A 17368-nucleotide genomic window follows, 5' to 3' on the forward strand; every position below is an offset into this window, starting at 1 on the left:
AAAAAAAAAACCTTCTGTCCCTGTAGGAAACATCTACGCTAGAATCTTGCTGCAGCACTGTAGCTGTGCCACTTTAACAATGGTACTGAAGACATGGCCTAACAAAAAACAAAAAAAACCCAACAACGCTGCATTCTTTTGGATAGGCCACTAAGGAATGAAGCAATGCTTGACAAACTATCCAATAGGGCGTAAAAATACCTTTTAGCTTTCATTTTCTCTGAAAAAAGACTCTCTAATAGCTCACTGGCTCATCTGCCCAAGATGAGGTAAAACTGTCCACAACAGTACCTTCTGTTATTTTAATCCCTTCACTCCCCTAGACCACCTTTGCCTTAATTCTTTTTGTAACCACTGCTATATTATACAGCTACTTGCAAGCATAATATATTAAGTGTATTTACCTGGGAAGGAGGTATCCTAGTACATCTGAGGCCTCCATTAGGCCCAAGCATCCAGAGATTGAACGAACTAGGATTTTCCAGCACAAATTGGCCATCAAGATCAGCCCCTTTAATCATCATTATCCAGGGCTATCAACCTTTGCACATTTAGGAGGCTATATCTAATTTACCTGAACAAACTTCAAAACACTCAGCATCCCATAGCAGGTGGGGGAGGAAGAGGAGGAGTAACACTGAATTCTGGTCTCAATGTCAAGATCACCACAGCACATCAGGCAGAAATGAAGGGTACAGATGGAGGACACAAGCGGAAAAGAGGAGAGAGAACAGATGAAAAAGCAGAGTATTTGTCTTTCAAGTCAATTGCCTTGGCTACTGTCACACCATCTCTTGTTATCTTGGGACTTCCCCAGCTTTGTTCAATAATCACCGTTCTACCCTTTGGTCCCATGGTGACAGCTACAGCATCTGCTAGAAGATCTACTCCCTGTGGCATGAGAGCTGTAGCCTCTACTCCAAATTTAACATCTTTTGCATAGGCCCGTAGTAGGCAAAAAATGGCCAGATCAAACAAAAAAGAATGTCTTGAAGAAACAAAGCATTCTGTAGAAAAACTTTCTTGAAAGGTTGCAAAATTATAGAAGAGTCAGTATGAGGCAAGCAAAACACAGTAGGATCAGGTGAATAATGCGCCCCCACCCAATTTGCTGGCAATCCTGAAAAATAAACCATCTTGGGTCAAACAGAACATTTTGTTTGACCCAACACTAAACATTTTGTTTATATTTCAAACATTTTAAAGGCTTTTTTTGTTGGTTTTTTTTAGTAAAAGTAATTTCTAATGAAGACATTTCTAATTGAAGCATTTTGTTAGGAAAATGTCAAAATGAAACATTTCGATTCCACCATGACCCAGAGGGACGAATTGGCAAAACTGACATAGATTTGCAAAATGTTTTGCTGTCACTCGAAAACTGTAAGTTGGCAAAAAAAGTTTTGGTTGAGAAATTTCACCCAGATCTACTCAAGATGAATGTAGAAGGATAAGAAGAATATAGAAAGCGAAAAGGAAAGGAACGATTATTTGTATAGTAAGTGAGCTTTATGCAATTTTTGTGTGTGCGCACATGCATCTGTGAATTAACTGATCTGACTACTCTAGCCAACTTAAAAGTGAAAATTTTCCCAGTTGGGGAGGAAGGGGTTGAGTTTATAATCACCATTATTAACTAACTATTATTAACGTTATATTCTGAAGTTGGCAGCCATTGTAAAGAGCCGCACACAAACAAGCACCAACTGGTGGAAAACAAACAAACAACCTGCCTTGTTCACTAAAATAAAATCCACACAAAATAAGAACAAAGAAAATCATGAGCCAGATGGGTTTTATTTTCATTCTTTCACCAACCCTTCATACTTCCCCTCTTCTGTTTGTGATTACCAAATTAATTTAGGATGAGTCCACACTAAGAAAAAAGGTGGGTTCTTTAGCGCTGCTTGGTTTCAACAAAACTTTTCTCAGGAATATTTCCCTGGTCCTGGATGGATTTCTGGTCAAAATCAGAGAAGCTCCCATCCCACAACTTTCTATAGTCTAGTGGTTACAGCAGTCTTGTGGGAGACCCAAGTTCAAGTCCCTGGTCTGAATCAGGCAGAGCAAGGAGCAAAACCCAGGTCTCCCACATCCCAGATGAGTGCCCTAACCACAGGACTAGAGAGTTAATCAGGGGCTCTCTGGCTCTGAAACTATTTAGTTATTAATAAAAAGTGGAAGTGCTCCAACAGGAGAGATCGAGACATACCCACCCAAGAAGAGCCAACCGTCTCACCTAGCTTATAAAGTAACATTGATTTAGGGAATTAATGACAGCATTGAGCTGAAAAAACTCCCAACTATTAGAAACCCAGAAGTCCAAATTCATGTTAGAACTTGTGTATGATCTTTTATGTAGTAAAAGAACATGTCAGCTGCTCAGCCATGTCCCACAATTACAGTTCCAGTGAATGAATAAGAGAAGGTTAGTTCTCTTTGGCTCTGCATTGCCTTTCACAGAAGACTGTCTGAAGGGCTTCTTCCCATTTTCGGTTGTACTGGTTGCTCTAGATTTGTTCAAGTTAAGTTGTTTGGGATCAAGGGGGGAAATTTAGTTCACTTCTCCCCTCCTTCTGAAAGAGCAGCGTCTTTGCAGTTGGCAGAAGCATAATCAAGAAGGAACTTTTTCTCCTGAGTAATTTGGCTGGACAGTCCTGTTTATTTACTTTCTGATGTGCATCTGCTGAGCCCTTTCTGGACAACTCATAGAATCATACAAATGTAGTGCTGGAAGGGACCTTGAGAAGTCATCAATCCAACCCCCTGCGCAGTGGCAGGATCAAGTATATCTAGGTAATCCCTGACAGGTGTTTCTTCAGCCTGTTTAAAAATGTCAAATGATGGGGAATCCACAACCTCTTTTAGAAACCTATTCTAGAGCTTAACTACCCTTATAGTTAGACAATTTCCCCCTAATATCTAATCTAAATCTCCCCTGCTGCAGATTAAGTCCACTGCTCCTTGTTTTACCTGGAATACAATTGATCACAGTCTTCCTTATAACAGCCCTTAATAGGTCCCCACACAGTTGAACGTTAGCAGATATTAGTAGGCTGATGGCAATAAGGGGCCAGTGAACACAGGCAGTTATGGAGGTACACTGCTCTTACTTGCTAAGGCTTGCTGTAACTTTGTTGGTGGGGTTCCAGCAATAGGTCAATTTTGGTTAGCCAAATATCAGTGAGTATCTCTACTGGATGGTATCAGAGTGTATATTTTCAAGTAGGTACAGAGGTGGTATAAAAGGGAAAAATGGGTGGGGAGAGGAGGGGAAGAGACCAGTTCTCAGGACTGAACATAACTAGTCTCCTCCTTCAGTCGACACAGTTCCTTTCACAAGTAAAGAGTCAAGTAGGACACATAGTTCAGGGGGACACTCACTCAATTAATTGGGTGGGTCCAGCTCTGTTTGGTGCTCTTTATTGCCGAGATTGGTACTGACGGACTGCAGAGGCTGATTCGCAAAAAGAAAAGGAGTACTTGTGGCACCTTAGAGACTAACCAATTTATTTGAGCATGAGCTTTCGTGAGCTACAGCTCACTTCATTGGATGCATACCATGGAAACTGCAGAAGACATTATATACACACAGAGACCATGAAACAATACCTCCTCCGACCCCACTGCCCTGCTGGTAATAGCTTATCTAAAGTAATCATCAAGTTGGGCCATTTCCAGCACAAATCCAGGTGTTATCTATATTCATTCTTTGTACATGATATTCCATATTTAAAAAAAAACAACCCTCTAGTATAGGACCAAAATGAACCCATCCTTCCCCCATTCACAGAAACATATTGCTGGTTTTACAGGAGATTGCAGAATAGCCAGCCTTGAATAATTTTTGACTCTGCATCAACTAAATTGTTGCTGGAGGTAGCTGTTTTGCAGGAAGTTACTTATTCCCAGAACTGTGTGAATAAACACGAAAAAGAGAAAAATAAATCTTAATTTTATCCTCCATCACAAAGAATGAGGGGTAAGGGAGGAACATACTATATGCAAACTATATGGTCTTTTAAGAACACATTAAACACAATTTGTAAAAATTTGTAAAAACAAAAAAACCACAATACTGTTATTTGTGTGTGTATTTTTAAGCTAGACAGGAGTGGAAGGAGTGTCTTATGGTCCAAACTGAGGAGAGGACATCAGGGCCATTGTTCCAGTCTCTGCCACAGAATTCCTCTATGGCTGTGGGGGAACCTGGGGCTAAACCCTTGCTCTTCACCAGTACAGCTGTGCTGCTGCAGTGCTGTACATATGGACATGGCTCTAGTAGCTGTATTATTGGTAGATGCTTTTAATTTAATATATTTAAGCACATTTCTGAACAAAAGTAGTAATAAGACAGTATCCTTTATAACAAAGTATACAAAGCCATTTTGTATACTTGATAAAAAGACTCACTTCAGCCCCTCAAAGATATAATAAAATAAATTCCAAAGAAAAACATTTTTTTCACAGTGGTTTCAGAATAAACTGCTGATAAAATATAGATTTAAAAGCACTTCAAGATTACATAAACCAATAATACTTCAAGGCATTTTGTAGTAATCAAGTTAACTGCAGTACAGAAAGTGTACCTTTATTAGATATTCTAGATGATTACATATTTAATGGTTCATTGAGGAAAGAAACCATCCTGTTTCATCTTTTCATCTTAATAACAGTAACTTCTGGCATAAAGAAGTATGGTGAAATGATGGAAGATTATCTGTACTGTATTTCTGAATCAGTAGACACAAGAATACATCCCTTTTAAAGTGAGGCGGCTCAAATTTGGGACCAAACTGAGATTTTGCAAAAGTAAACTTATTAAAGATAATTGAAAACATTTCTTTTTTCTAAATTCCAAGCATAAACTTTAAAACAAATATTCCCCTGCATTGTTTACAATCCATACAAAACAGCACTGAGAGCATGAAAGTTAAACTGACTAAACAACTATGAAACTCAATTAATTTTCAGTTTCAAGATCAGAAAAATGCAAAATGCTAAATATCAACAAAACATAAATTAGTGAAAACACAGCAATTCCTACAGGAAATCAATTGTCCAATGGCTAAGCTTGAACAGAAAGCTAATTGGGTAAAGCAAGTATCTGTAAACTACTGAGAGTCTCAGGAAGTCTGGCGTTCCTCCTAAAATCCCAACTGCTGGAATCAAGTAACTGCACAAGAATCTCAAATTTTATCATAAAAAAGGAAGTTTCTAAGCTTCATGCTGATGAAGAAAAGTTTGAAAACATGAAGTGAGTGCACCCTACGGGCTCAAGGCCAAAGACAAATAAAAAGATCCTATTTTAAATCTTATGTTTTTTAAGTCTCTTATTAATCAGGCCACAAAAAATAATGATTTTTGAATGGTTGGGGTTGCTAACACTGTATTTTAAAAAAACCTACAAGTCCAGAGTACATAAAATTCTGCACGATAAGAGAGGTTGGATGATAGTTCTTTTAAACAGAGAAAAATATTGACAAATGGAGGCTTAAGGGGGCCAGAGAGAAGAAGGGGATAAGACTAAAGATGCAAGTAATCATGAAGCAGAGATCTAAAGTTGAATGCTTACCATGCCATTATCAACTGGTAGTGCTTTGTAGGCATCACAAAAGAACATTAGTGTTCCTACCAAGGTAGGCAAATGTAGCTTAACATCAGCCTGATTACTTCAATGGCAGTTTTTTTAACGTAGGGAGAAAACTATGGAGACAATTTTTTAATATAAAAGTCACAATATTTTCTGCTTGTAATATCTCAGCCCACTTTGCTAAACTCACCATATTCCTTGTAAAGAATAACTGAAGATCCAACATAGAATCAAAGAAATATAGGGCTGGAAGGGACATTGAGAAGTCTTCCTGTCCATTCCCCATCCTGAAACAGGACCAAATACACCTACATCATCCCTGTTGTTGGGCAATCTTTAACACACTTGGGCTGACACACTTAGGTTTATTAATTCAAACCTTTATTTGAACCCAAAGTAATTACAATGACAATAAAAGCCATGAATGACAGGTAAGCAGAAGGAGTAAGGAGTTACCTTCTCCTGGGGCATAGGCAGGTCATGATGGATTTGTCCTACAAGACTCCAACTACTCCCTTACATTCTGGCATATTTATACCTATTCAAATTATATAACCATAACTTTTCTTCAATCAATATTAAGCACTACACGTCTTATAGAAAACTCATACAATGTGCATGAGTAAACTTCAATTTATAGAACTTGAAAATAGCATAGACAGCAAAAGTTCGCTCTCTTTTCTAATTGGTTTATTTCCCTTGATCACACATTGATCTTGCAGGCTGACCAGGCCATACACTCCTTACTCAGCATAGGAACTTTCTGGTTTTCTCCTAATCATCTTTGGCAGTATATTCCGAATGTCCATGGTACTAATAACTTCCTCTTATCTATGTAATATCTTCCAACTTAGATACATTCTGTGGTCAAAATATCAACTCTGTCCTACATAGCAGCTGTAAGCATCATTGAGCAAGTTTACACAAAGTCAAGTCAGCAAGGTAACGCAATGGCAAGCAAAGTTAGGCCAAAGCTCAGCAAAAGTGTTAGCCAATCCTGTCCAAACATAACGTGACCCATACTCTATGATGCTTCCAACATTAAAAGGGTCTTGTTTCACCTGTTCTTAAAAACGTTCAATGACAGGGATTCCACAAACTTCCTTACTAACCTGTTTGAGTGCTTACCCATTATTACCATTACAACGTCGTTGTCCCCCTCCAATATGGCAATCCAATAGATCTCCATTGCTGCATATTAAGCCTACTACTTCTTATCCTACCTTCAGCAGACATGGAGAGCAATTGATCACAGAGCTCTTTATAACAGCCTCTAACAGATCTGAAGACTTATCAGGTCCCTTCTCACTCTTCTTAAGACTAAACAAGCCCAGTTTTTTTTAACCTTTCCTCATAGGCTAGGTTTTCTAAACCTTTTACAGTAGAACCTCAGAGTTATGACACCAGCATTACGAACCGACTGGTCAAGCACACATCTTAATTGGAACTGGAAGTACAAAATCAGGCAGCAGAGACTCAAAAAAACAAAAAAACCCCACACATATTACTGTACAGTACGGTACTTTGTTAAATGTAAAATACTAAAAATATAAAGGGAAAGATCAAAAAAGATTTCACAAGGTAAGGAAACTGTTTCTGTGCTTGTTTCATTTCAATTAAGAAGGTTAAAAACAGCATTCTTCTTCTACATAGTAAAGTTTCAAAGCTGTATTAAGTCAATGTTCAGTTGTAAACTTTTGAAGAAATGTTTTGTTTAGAGTTACAAACAACCTCCATTCCCGAGGTGTACGTGTTTCTGAGGTTCTACTGTATCATTTTTGTTGCTCTCCCAAATCTATCCACATATTTCTTACATGTGGTAGAATAGACTCACAGTGTCACAGATCTGTATCGCTGCTATTCTTCTATTAGGCAAATATATTATCTTATATACCCCAGGCAATGAAACTAACAAGCTCTGGCCCAGGCACTTTTCTCTGGTGCACTGGTGCTTCCAGTTCTGAAGCAACACATTTTTGATATTTGACTACGCTTAGAAATTAGATTCTAGGTGGGAGTTGAGGGAGAAAAAAAATGGGAGGAGACGGTTGGGAATTATTTCAAAACAGATCCGTCTTGTTCTACCACTTCTCTGCTAGTCTCCAGCATATACTTCAGGCAACTTTTAAAAAGATGTCGGTTCCAGTGAAGTCTCAACAAACAGACATGATAATAATTTGCACTTCTATAGAACTGGCCAGCTAAGAATCTGAAAGCAATTAAGTGCACAATAGCAGTATGGAGGTAAGCAGCCATGTCATTTTTGAGAAGAGCAACTGTGGCACAAACAACTTAACTAATTTGCTCAACAGAACACAAAGTTTGTCACAGAGCCTGGAACAGAGTTCAGACAGCATGACTCCTTGTTCCATATTTTAACCAGAAGTTCATCCTTCCTGTCAGAATGAAGTTAGGTACTTAATATATCCAGCAGCTCAAAGCGTATTTTGCTAGGTGTCATGAATGTAGGGGGAAGGGTAGCAACCTTTATGTATGCCAGCCCATTCAGTAGCATAAAATCCCTCCTTGGCAACTGTACTGGATTGCCTTACCTGTAAAGGGTTGAGCAATTCAAATAACCTAGTTGGCACCTGACCAGAAGGACCAATGAGGAAAAAAGATACTTTCAAATCCTGGAAGGAAGGATTTGTTTTGTTGTTCTGTGTGTTGTTCCCTCTCCAGATGGAGGGAGAAGCCAAGCAGGTACAATAGTTCCTGAAAAATATACCTGGAATAATCCATCTAATACCACAGAAACTGTGAGTGGGGCAAGGAAATGCATTAGGTTCTCTCTTGTTTTGGCTTGTAAATTTCCCTATGCTAAAGTGGTAGTTTCGTTCCTGCTTTTGTAACTGTGAAGCTGAGCCCAGAGGAAAATCCTCTGTGTTTTAAATCTTTTTATTACTCTGTAAAAGTTACCTTCACCCTGACTTTGCAGGTATGATGCTTTTACTTTTTTCTTTATAATAAAAGTTTGTCTTTTAAGAACCTGATTGATTTTGGTGTCCTGAAGACAAAGGGTCTGGTCTGTGCTCACACTGCTAAGGCAACTGGTTGGTATTTTATTCTCAAGCCTCTCCAGGAAAGTGGGTGTAGGGGCTTGGTGGGGGATAGGGATTGCAAGTGACCCTTCCCTGCATGTTTGTGTAAATCACTTGGTGGTGGCAGCAATATACCATCCAAGGACAAGGAAAGGAATTTGTACCTTGGAGAAGTTTTAACCTAAGCTGGTAGAATATAAGCTTACAAGGTCTTTCATGTGGGTGCCCACAGCTGTACCTCAGAGTTCAGTGTGTGTGTGTGTGTGGGGGGGTACCCTGACACTGTATGCACCCATTAAACAGAAGTGTAAACTCCAAAATACACTCATCAAACCCCAAGTCTTCAATTTCAGCACTTTTAGATGAAGTTATTTTTATAAACTCTTCCTGACCAGTCACTTAAAAAAAAACCACTTGATTTTTGTGTTTCTCTAGAGCTTTGTTAAATACATAAGCACACACATGCACTTTTGAGCTGTGTCAGACAAATCCAGCATAACCAATTTAAATCATTTGTGGTATCACAAAAGAGGGGAAAATGAAGATTGAGAACTCTTGAACAGTTAATATGATTTGTTTTACAACAGCTACAGATATAAAATTAACAGATATAAAATTTCAAAAATTTAGTGGTTATAATGGAAAACACAGACCAATTATGCTTACAAAAGAATAAAATGAAGTAGAGGACAGTATTTTCTTGAATAAGTCAATACAGGGTACAATTTTTCACACTGTAGAAAGAGAGCCAACAGTAAATGGCTGTTAGAATTAATATTCCAGTTTTACTTCATTAAAATATTCAGTTTGCTTTAACCATACTATTTATATTAAAGTTTAAACCAAGTCATTTTTATTCCAGACTTTGACTCATCATTCCTGAAGTGAACTGTGTGAATTAGAGAAGACAAATCTATGTGGGTTATATTGATATTTCTTTCTTTTAGTTTTAGGGACACATTTGCTTTTGCAGCTTGGGTCACAGAACAAATAAGAAAAAAAATACACTTAATTAGTGCTAACACTTTGTCACTGCGGCTCAAAATAATAAAGAGCTTAAAAATGCAAGTTTTTCCACGCTGACTCTTACAATGTTAAGCAAGCATTAATAGAGGTTAAAGATCTTATCGGCTTGTACTTCAGATTACCTCATTTTTGCTTCCCTTGAGTCTATGTATTTTTCATCTTCTTGCATTCACTGTACATAGTACACTATTTAAAGTTCCTGAATTTAATAGCTGCATGCACATCACAGCAGCACTATAGTTTCTTTTGGTAGATTCTTAATGGGCTCTTCAAACTTTTATTTTTATTGGAACTTTTAATCAAAGACAGCATTGCTACACAGCTTTCACTGTTCCTCTTCTTTCCTTTCCCTAGTCCCTTACTCCCTCCTCTCCCCCTGCAATTAAAGAACAAACATCTACTACACCGGTAGCAAAACTGTGCCCGCTCTTCACCATATTTGATTATTTGCATGGTGTTTCCCTATCCCCCGACCCTTCATCTATTTGCATCTTTAGACTATGAACCCTTCATAAGAACCATGATCGCTTTTCTATGTTTGTACAGATACAAACAAAACAGGCCCCATTCCCACATGGAGTGTTTGGACACTAACAAATATTTAGCGCTACAATGCTATTACCCCTTTTGCCTCTGTAACAAATTGGTAGATATCTGCATTATTCTTATGATATGTCTGACATAGTTTCCCTGTTCAATTTTGTATTGAATTACTTATTGAAGTGAAATGGTTAAGCCAGACTGGAACTGGGGGTTGACAAACTTTTGTTACCTTAAACCCAGTTTTACAGGGTTTTAGATAACAATAGCTGGGCCATCATTTGTGGGGAGAAGTTATTTAAATGGTTCCATCCAAGTTTGGATTTTTACTCTTCTCAAGGCTAAGCTTGAGCTAAAACTGCAGATGCTAGGAAAAGGAGGGGTTTTTTTGGAAGTGAGCTGGCTGTGCAAGTGAAAAAAAACTGGACAGGCTGGGAGGACACAGCATCAGAGGGAACAGGCCACGAGCATTGCCTCCCACTCAGAGATAGGGAACAAGTCAGACCCACCTGAACTACAGATAAGCAGGTTGAGCTTATATGAGGAAATGTGACTAGGTCTCTGTTATTTTAAATCTACTTCTCAAAGTGCTCCATACCTTCTGGCAAAATAAAGCATGTTTTGTTTTGAAAAAGCGGTTTCTGCATTGCTGCTAATGTACATAGTCACAGGATCCTAAAGGAAAACTCTCCCAGGTGCCAAGCCTATTGGGCCTACTAAATAATACATCCGGCAAGCAGAGGGTTGTAATGCAGGTTCTGGTCTAAGAGTGGGCAAATTGTGGAATTCCACCCAGGACAGGTAAAGGCCCAAGGCCTGACACTCGCTGATGGTGCACTTGGTAAGACCCCCAAGAAGGAACAGCAATGGGTAGTCATTCTTTTTTTTCCAGCTAAACATACATTAAGAATATTCAGCTACCATTCAGATGAAGTGCTGGACTGCTATTTTAAAGATTTCTTCAGTGTAAGATAAGAATAATTAATCTAAAGTTTTGCAAACAAGTGTTTGTGAAGTTTTATTCTAACTATTCATCTACCCTCTACCAAACTTACTTTTTTTAAACCAAAGATAATACATTTATCTTTTATTTAAAAATGAAATTAATTTAAGAGAAAGCATGACTATGAACAAAGACTACCCACAATGACTAAATGAGAATTTTTGGTAATAGGAATGCTGACCAGCAGTAATATTGGTTAGGCTGGCAATCACCTGTGACTAACTGATATGATCATACCTGTCTCTAACGTTAACTTGACCTCCCACCCACCTCCCATTGATTTGATTATTGACCTATTGTGTATTGTCTAAATCGAAGCCTGTGAACTGCGAGGCAGGAATCCTCTGTGTTACTTATTTGTATAGTGTTTATCATAACAGGGCACAAATCTCTGTTTGGAGCTCTTAAGTGCTACTGCACTAGAAAAAATAAAATAGCATGGACCAGATGTTTATTAATTGAGCATCCTAAAAAACTAAACTACATTTTGTAAGCTAGGAAATTCAGCAATATCAGACTCTTGAAAACACAGTAACTTCTCAACTACAAAGCAATCAAACATCTAAAAGGGGAAATCTGAAAAAAAAATACTGAGTGAGGATATAGGATTGTTTCACTAATTTCTTTCTCAGGAATAGCAACTAGGTGAGTGCTAATCTGACATTTATAAGCAGCTGTGCACAAAGAAAGCCAGGCTTATTTATATTTTTTCCCCCAATAGTCCATTTAGGCTGTTTTGAATTATATTACAATTATACGCATAATGTATTTCAATTATATTACGATTATGTACAAAAGTGCACATCCGTGGATATATAAAATAAAAAAACCTAACAGTAAAAATATTTGCACCACTGAATAAAATCACCTACCACAAACACCTGTAGGACACTCTTTCAAAAGCAATTTTTGAAAAACAAGCTGCCATTTCTGTCAACATGTTCATGGTATTGAAGGGTTGTGTGGAAAAGAAGGAAGCAGATGAACAGAGTGTGAATTGCTAAACTGACATTCTGACTACGAGCAGAATGTTACAAGAAGAATGGCTGTATCCTGTAAAGTCCCTAATACAGTAGGCCAGATTCATTTGTCCGCTCACAGTAGCTAAACAGCACTAATATATCTTAGGAGCCTGTTAAAATCTCAGCCTGGTATGGGAGTGGTGATGAACAAGTTTCAATTAAAGGGGATTATGGCTCATTGGCCTCTACTTCAGAGCAGAGATACTAAACAGACATTCCCCACACTACCCAGGTATTATAGAATCCCTCCCTCTTAACTGTAAATTGGTCTTTCAGAGACAGTGCTCACTACAGAGTGTTCTTGGATTGTCATGCTCACATTCAGCCAGAATAAGCATATGCAACTATTTTTCCTTTCTAAGACAAGCCTTTAGAAGAGCCAGATGGGTGCCTAAAGCCTCAGTGATTACTTGCAAAGCTGTAGATAGAGCTGAAAAACAGCATACAAAAGGGAGGAATGTTCCTGAGGGTTTGTATTATGAAGAGACCAATTTACAGACCTTACACAATTGTTCTATTCTCATTCAAGTTTTCATGTGTCAATGCACTTGAATTGGGATTTAAGCAGTAGGGAACACAGGGAGAGAAAGGAGAATGCTTGCAAATGATAATTGGATATCCAGAAACATGAAAAACAAGGCAAAAATAGATATTGATAACTTAACAACCAATGTACAGAAACACTGGCTGCTTATTGATATCTAGGATATCTGAGAAGTCATATAAAACCTCTTGGAGAAAGCTGCTAAATTGGACTTAGTGAAAGACTAGCAATATCTTTAGGTCACAGCCTTCAGATACATCCCATAGGAAGTGCTGTTTCTCTCAACAACTGTGGTGTTGGACTGTCAAACAAAGTGCTCTGAAGTCCAAAATACTGGTCTGACGGGTGCTGTAGTTCTTTGTTTAGACCGTCAAAAAGAAATTAAGATAGTCCTGAGGGGAGCTTGGAGCAAAGCTAGACTTAGCTTCTCACCATTAGAAAAACATAGCCCAGGTGCACTGATCAGCTGTGACAGGAGATATCGCCTGAGATTGTGAAAGGGTTTCTATATTCTGAAGTCAATACCCTAGTGAACACGCAGATAGCTAAGTGCCAAGGGCACCAAAACTGAGCCTTAAACTGCTGACTCCACAACCTTTGTTTCAGGAGTTAAGTCATTGTGGCTATGAGGCCCAAAGTAGAAATCTTAAAAGTCCTGCTTCAGATATGATGTATGTAAGCATTTCAGTATTGTTGGAGAAATCACAAGAAATACAAGGAGAGAACTTCAACTTCTTCCCCCATCATACTAGAAGACTCCCACTGCTCATTCTCCTCCTCAGTACTTGTTCTAGGAGGCTGCTTTCCCTGACACTCATGGCACTTTATAAATTTAAACAAAAATAAAAAACAAAAAAATCTAAAACCACAGCTGCTACTTCTTATTTTATTTGCTTGAATAGACAGCATGACACAATTATTTTAAGCATAGTAGATAGAAGGCACTCTGGACTTGTGTGTTCCCTTCCATTATCTATTGCAAACTTTTCTCCCTTTACATACAGTACATTTTATCAAACATTACATTTACTGAAAAATTTCATTCACACTACAAGCATACACAGTATTAAACTCTCAATCAGCCTGCACTGACATTCTAAATTTGACATGCAGTGTCGAGTTCTTGCAGTTTTTCTAACCTTACCATGCCAATACGTGGCAGTGACATCTGTAATTTAGTAGAAACATTTTCCAAAACCTCCCTCCTTAGATAGCGTACTTAGTATTGTGAAAGAACCAGCTGATCTAACTTATTTATATTTTGATTCCTGCCTATACTTTGCATAAATATTTATTACCTTCATTTTTCTGCATTGTCAGAAGAAATATTGCTGCATTTTACTGAAAACAATGTTGTTCAAGCTGAATAAAAAGCTAATTAAACATGCAACAATTATTTCACATTATCTGTGATACATTTGATACAGTGTATAAACTTCATAAGAGAGTAAGAATGGCCATACTGGGTCAAACCATTGGTCCATCCAGTTGAGTATCTTGTCTTCTGCAGCAGTCAGTATCAGAGGTTTCAGAGGGAATGGACAGAACAAGGAAATCATTAAGTGATCAGTCCGATCGTCCAGTCCTAGCCTCTGGCAGTGAGAAGCTTATGGACAACCAGGGCATGAAGTTGTGTCCTGCACCATTTTGGCTAATAGCCACTGAAGGACCTATCCTCTCTGAACTTGTCTAATTCTTTATTGAACTCAGTCATTTTTTTGTCCTTCACAACATTCCCTGGCGCAACGAATGCCATGGGTTAACTGTGCATTGTGTGAAGAAGTACTTCCTTATGTTTTTTGAAACCTGCTGTCATTGGGTGACACCTGGTTCTTGTGTTATGTGAAAGGCTAATACTTGCCTATTCACTTTCTCCACACCATTCATGATTTTATAGACCTCGGTCATATCCCCCCTTAGTCATCTCTTTTTTAAGTGGAACAGCCTAGTCTTTTAAATCTCTTCTTATATGGACACTGTTCCATACCCCTAATCTTTATTTTTTAGACCCTTTCTGTACCTTTTCCAATTCTAATGCATCTTTTTAGAAATGGGGTGACCACAACTGCATACAGTATTCAAGATGTGGGTGTAGCATGGATTTATGAAGTAGCATTATGATATTTTCTGTCGTCTTAGCTATACCTTCCTTAGTGGTTCCTACCATAGTTAGCTTTTTTGACTGCCATTGCACACTGAGCAGATGTTTTCAGAGAACTATACACACTGACTCTTGGATATCTTGTTGAGTGGTAACTGCTAATTTTACCACATTTTGTATGTATACTTGGGGTTACATTTTCCAATGTGCATTACTTGCAGTTAACACTAAACTTCATCTGCCATTTTATTGCCCCATCACCCAGTTTTGAGAGATCCCTTTGTAACTCTACACAGTCAGCTTGGACTTTACTATTGAGTAAAATTTTGCACTGTCTGCAAATTTGCCACCTCACTGCTTATCCTATTTTCCAGATCATTTATGAATAAGTTGGGGAACACTGATCCTAGTACAGATCCTTGGAGGATCCTGCTATTTACCACTTTCCATTGTGAAAACTGAACATTTATTCCTACTTTGTGTTTCCTAACTTTTAAACAGTTAATGATTTCTGAGAGGACTGTCCTTCCTATCCCACAACTGCATCCTTTGCTTGAGAACTTTTGGCATGGGACCTTGTCAAAGGCTTTCTGAAAGTCCAAGTACACTATACCCATTGGATCACATATGTTTGTTGATCCCGCTACAAATTTTAATAAATTGGTGAGCCATGATTTCCCTTTACAAAAGCAATGTTGACTCTTCCTCAAAACACCATGTTCATTTAGGTGTGTCTGATCATTGTTCTTTATTATAGTTTCAACCAGTTTGTCTGGTACTGAAGTTAGGCTTATCAGCCTGTAACTGCCAGGATTGCCTCTGGAACATTTAAAAATAAATAAATAAATAAAAATCAATCAATCAGCGTTACATTAGCTATCCTTCAGTTAGATGGTACAGAGGCTGATTTTAGTGATAGGCGAAGGTTTCTAACTATCAAAGGAGTGAAATTTTGTAACAGCCTTCCAAGGAGAGCAGTGTACAGCAGAGCAAAAAGTCTAACTGGCTTTAAGATTGAGGTCGACAAATTTAAGGAGGGGACTGTATGATGCCTACAGTGGGACATAACTGATCCACAACTGTTAACAGCAAATATCTCCAACAGCCAGTGATAGGACACTAGATGAGGAAGTTTGAGTTACTACAGAGAATTCTTTCCTAAATGTTTGGCTGGTGGGTTTTGCCTGCATGCTCAGGGTCTAACTGATTGCCATATTTGGGGTTGGGAAGGAATTTTTTCCTGGATCAGATTGGCAGAGGCCCTGGGAGGTTTTAGATTTTGTGACCTGAAGTCTTTAAATCATTATTTGAGGAATTCAGTAACTTAGCCAGAGGTTAGGGGTCTATTACAGGAGTGGGCGGGTGAAGTTCTGTGGCTTGCAATGTGTAGGAGGTCAGACTAGATGTTCATGATGCTCCATTCTGACCTCAAAGTCAATGAGTCTATCTGGTTCTGATGACTCATTATTGTTTAATTTATGAATGTGTTCCAAACCCTCTACTGACACCTTAATCTGGTACGATTACTCATATTTGTCACCTAAAAAAAATGTAAAAAAAATAGCTGTGATGAGGCAATCTCCCGCACATCTTCTGCAGTCAAGACTTATGCAAAGAATTCATTCATGCTCCACAACGGCCTTGACTTCTTTAAGTGCTCCTTTGGCACTTTGATCATCATGGCCCCACTGATGGTTTGGCAGGCCTCCTGGTTCTGATGTACTTAAAAACATTGTTGCTGTTTATTTGTGTGTCTTTTACCAGTTGCTCTTCCAATTCTTTTTTGGTCTGCCTAATTATACTTTTACACTTGACTTGCCAGGGCTTATGCTTCTTCCTATTGTCCACAGAAGGAATTGACTTCCAGTTTTAAAAAAGATTACTTTTTGCCTCTAATCATCTCTTTTACTCTGTTTAGTCAGGGTGGCTTGGGGGGGGGGGCGGGGGGGGGAGGGTTCTCTTGCTGTTTTTGTTTTTTTAATTTGGAGTATATATTTAGTGTGAGCTTTTATTATGGTGTTCTTAAAAAGTTTATATACAGTTTGGAGGCATTTCATTCTTGTGCCTGTTCCTGTTACTTTCTGTTTAACTAGCCTGCTTGTTTTAGTATAGCTCCCCTTTTTAAAAATAAATGCTACTATTGTGGGTGGGTTTACGTGGTATGTCTCCTTTACAAGGATGTTTAAATTTAATTACACTAAATCAAGAATTGCCTCTCTCCTTGTGGGTTCCAGGACTAGTTGCTCCAAGAAGCAGTCATTAATGGTGTCTAGAGTTTTTATCTTTGCATCCCATCCTCAGGTGACATGTACCCAGTCAATACGGGGAAAGCTGAAATGCCTCATTATTATTGGGTTTTCTGTTTTTTTAGCCTTTCTAATCTTCTAGAGTATTACACAGTCACCATCACCATGCTCGTCAGGTAGTCAGCAGTATATTCCCACTACTATACTCTTAGTATTCAAGCATGGAATTTCTATCCATAGAGATTTGAGGTACCG

General features: G+C 38.3%; 1 protein-coding gene across 5 annotated transcripts in view; it reads right to left on the minus strand.

Annotated features, from left to right (window-relative positions):
- GBE1 (1,4-alpha-glucan branching enzyme 1) overlaps positions 1 to 17368 on the minus strand; it is a 303019-nt gene that overhangs the window by 81540 nt on the left and 204111 nt on the right. The gene's annotated exons all lie outside the window — the stretch shown is intronic.

The sequence above is a fragment of the Lepidochelys kempii genome, chromosome 1 (genome assembly GCF_965140285.1).
Source record: "Lepidochelys kempii isolate rLepKem1 chromosome 1, rLepKem1.hap1, whole genome shotgun sequence".
NCBI classification, from domain to species: domain Eukaryota; kingdom Metazoa; phylum Chordata; order Testudines; family Cheloniidae; genus Lepidochelys; species Lepidochelys kempii.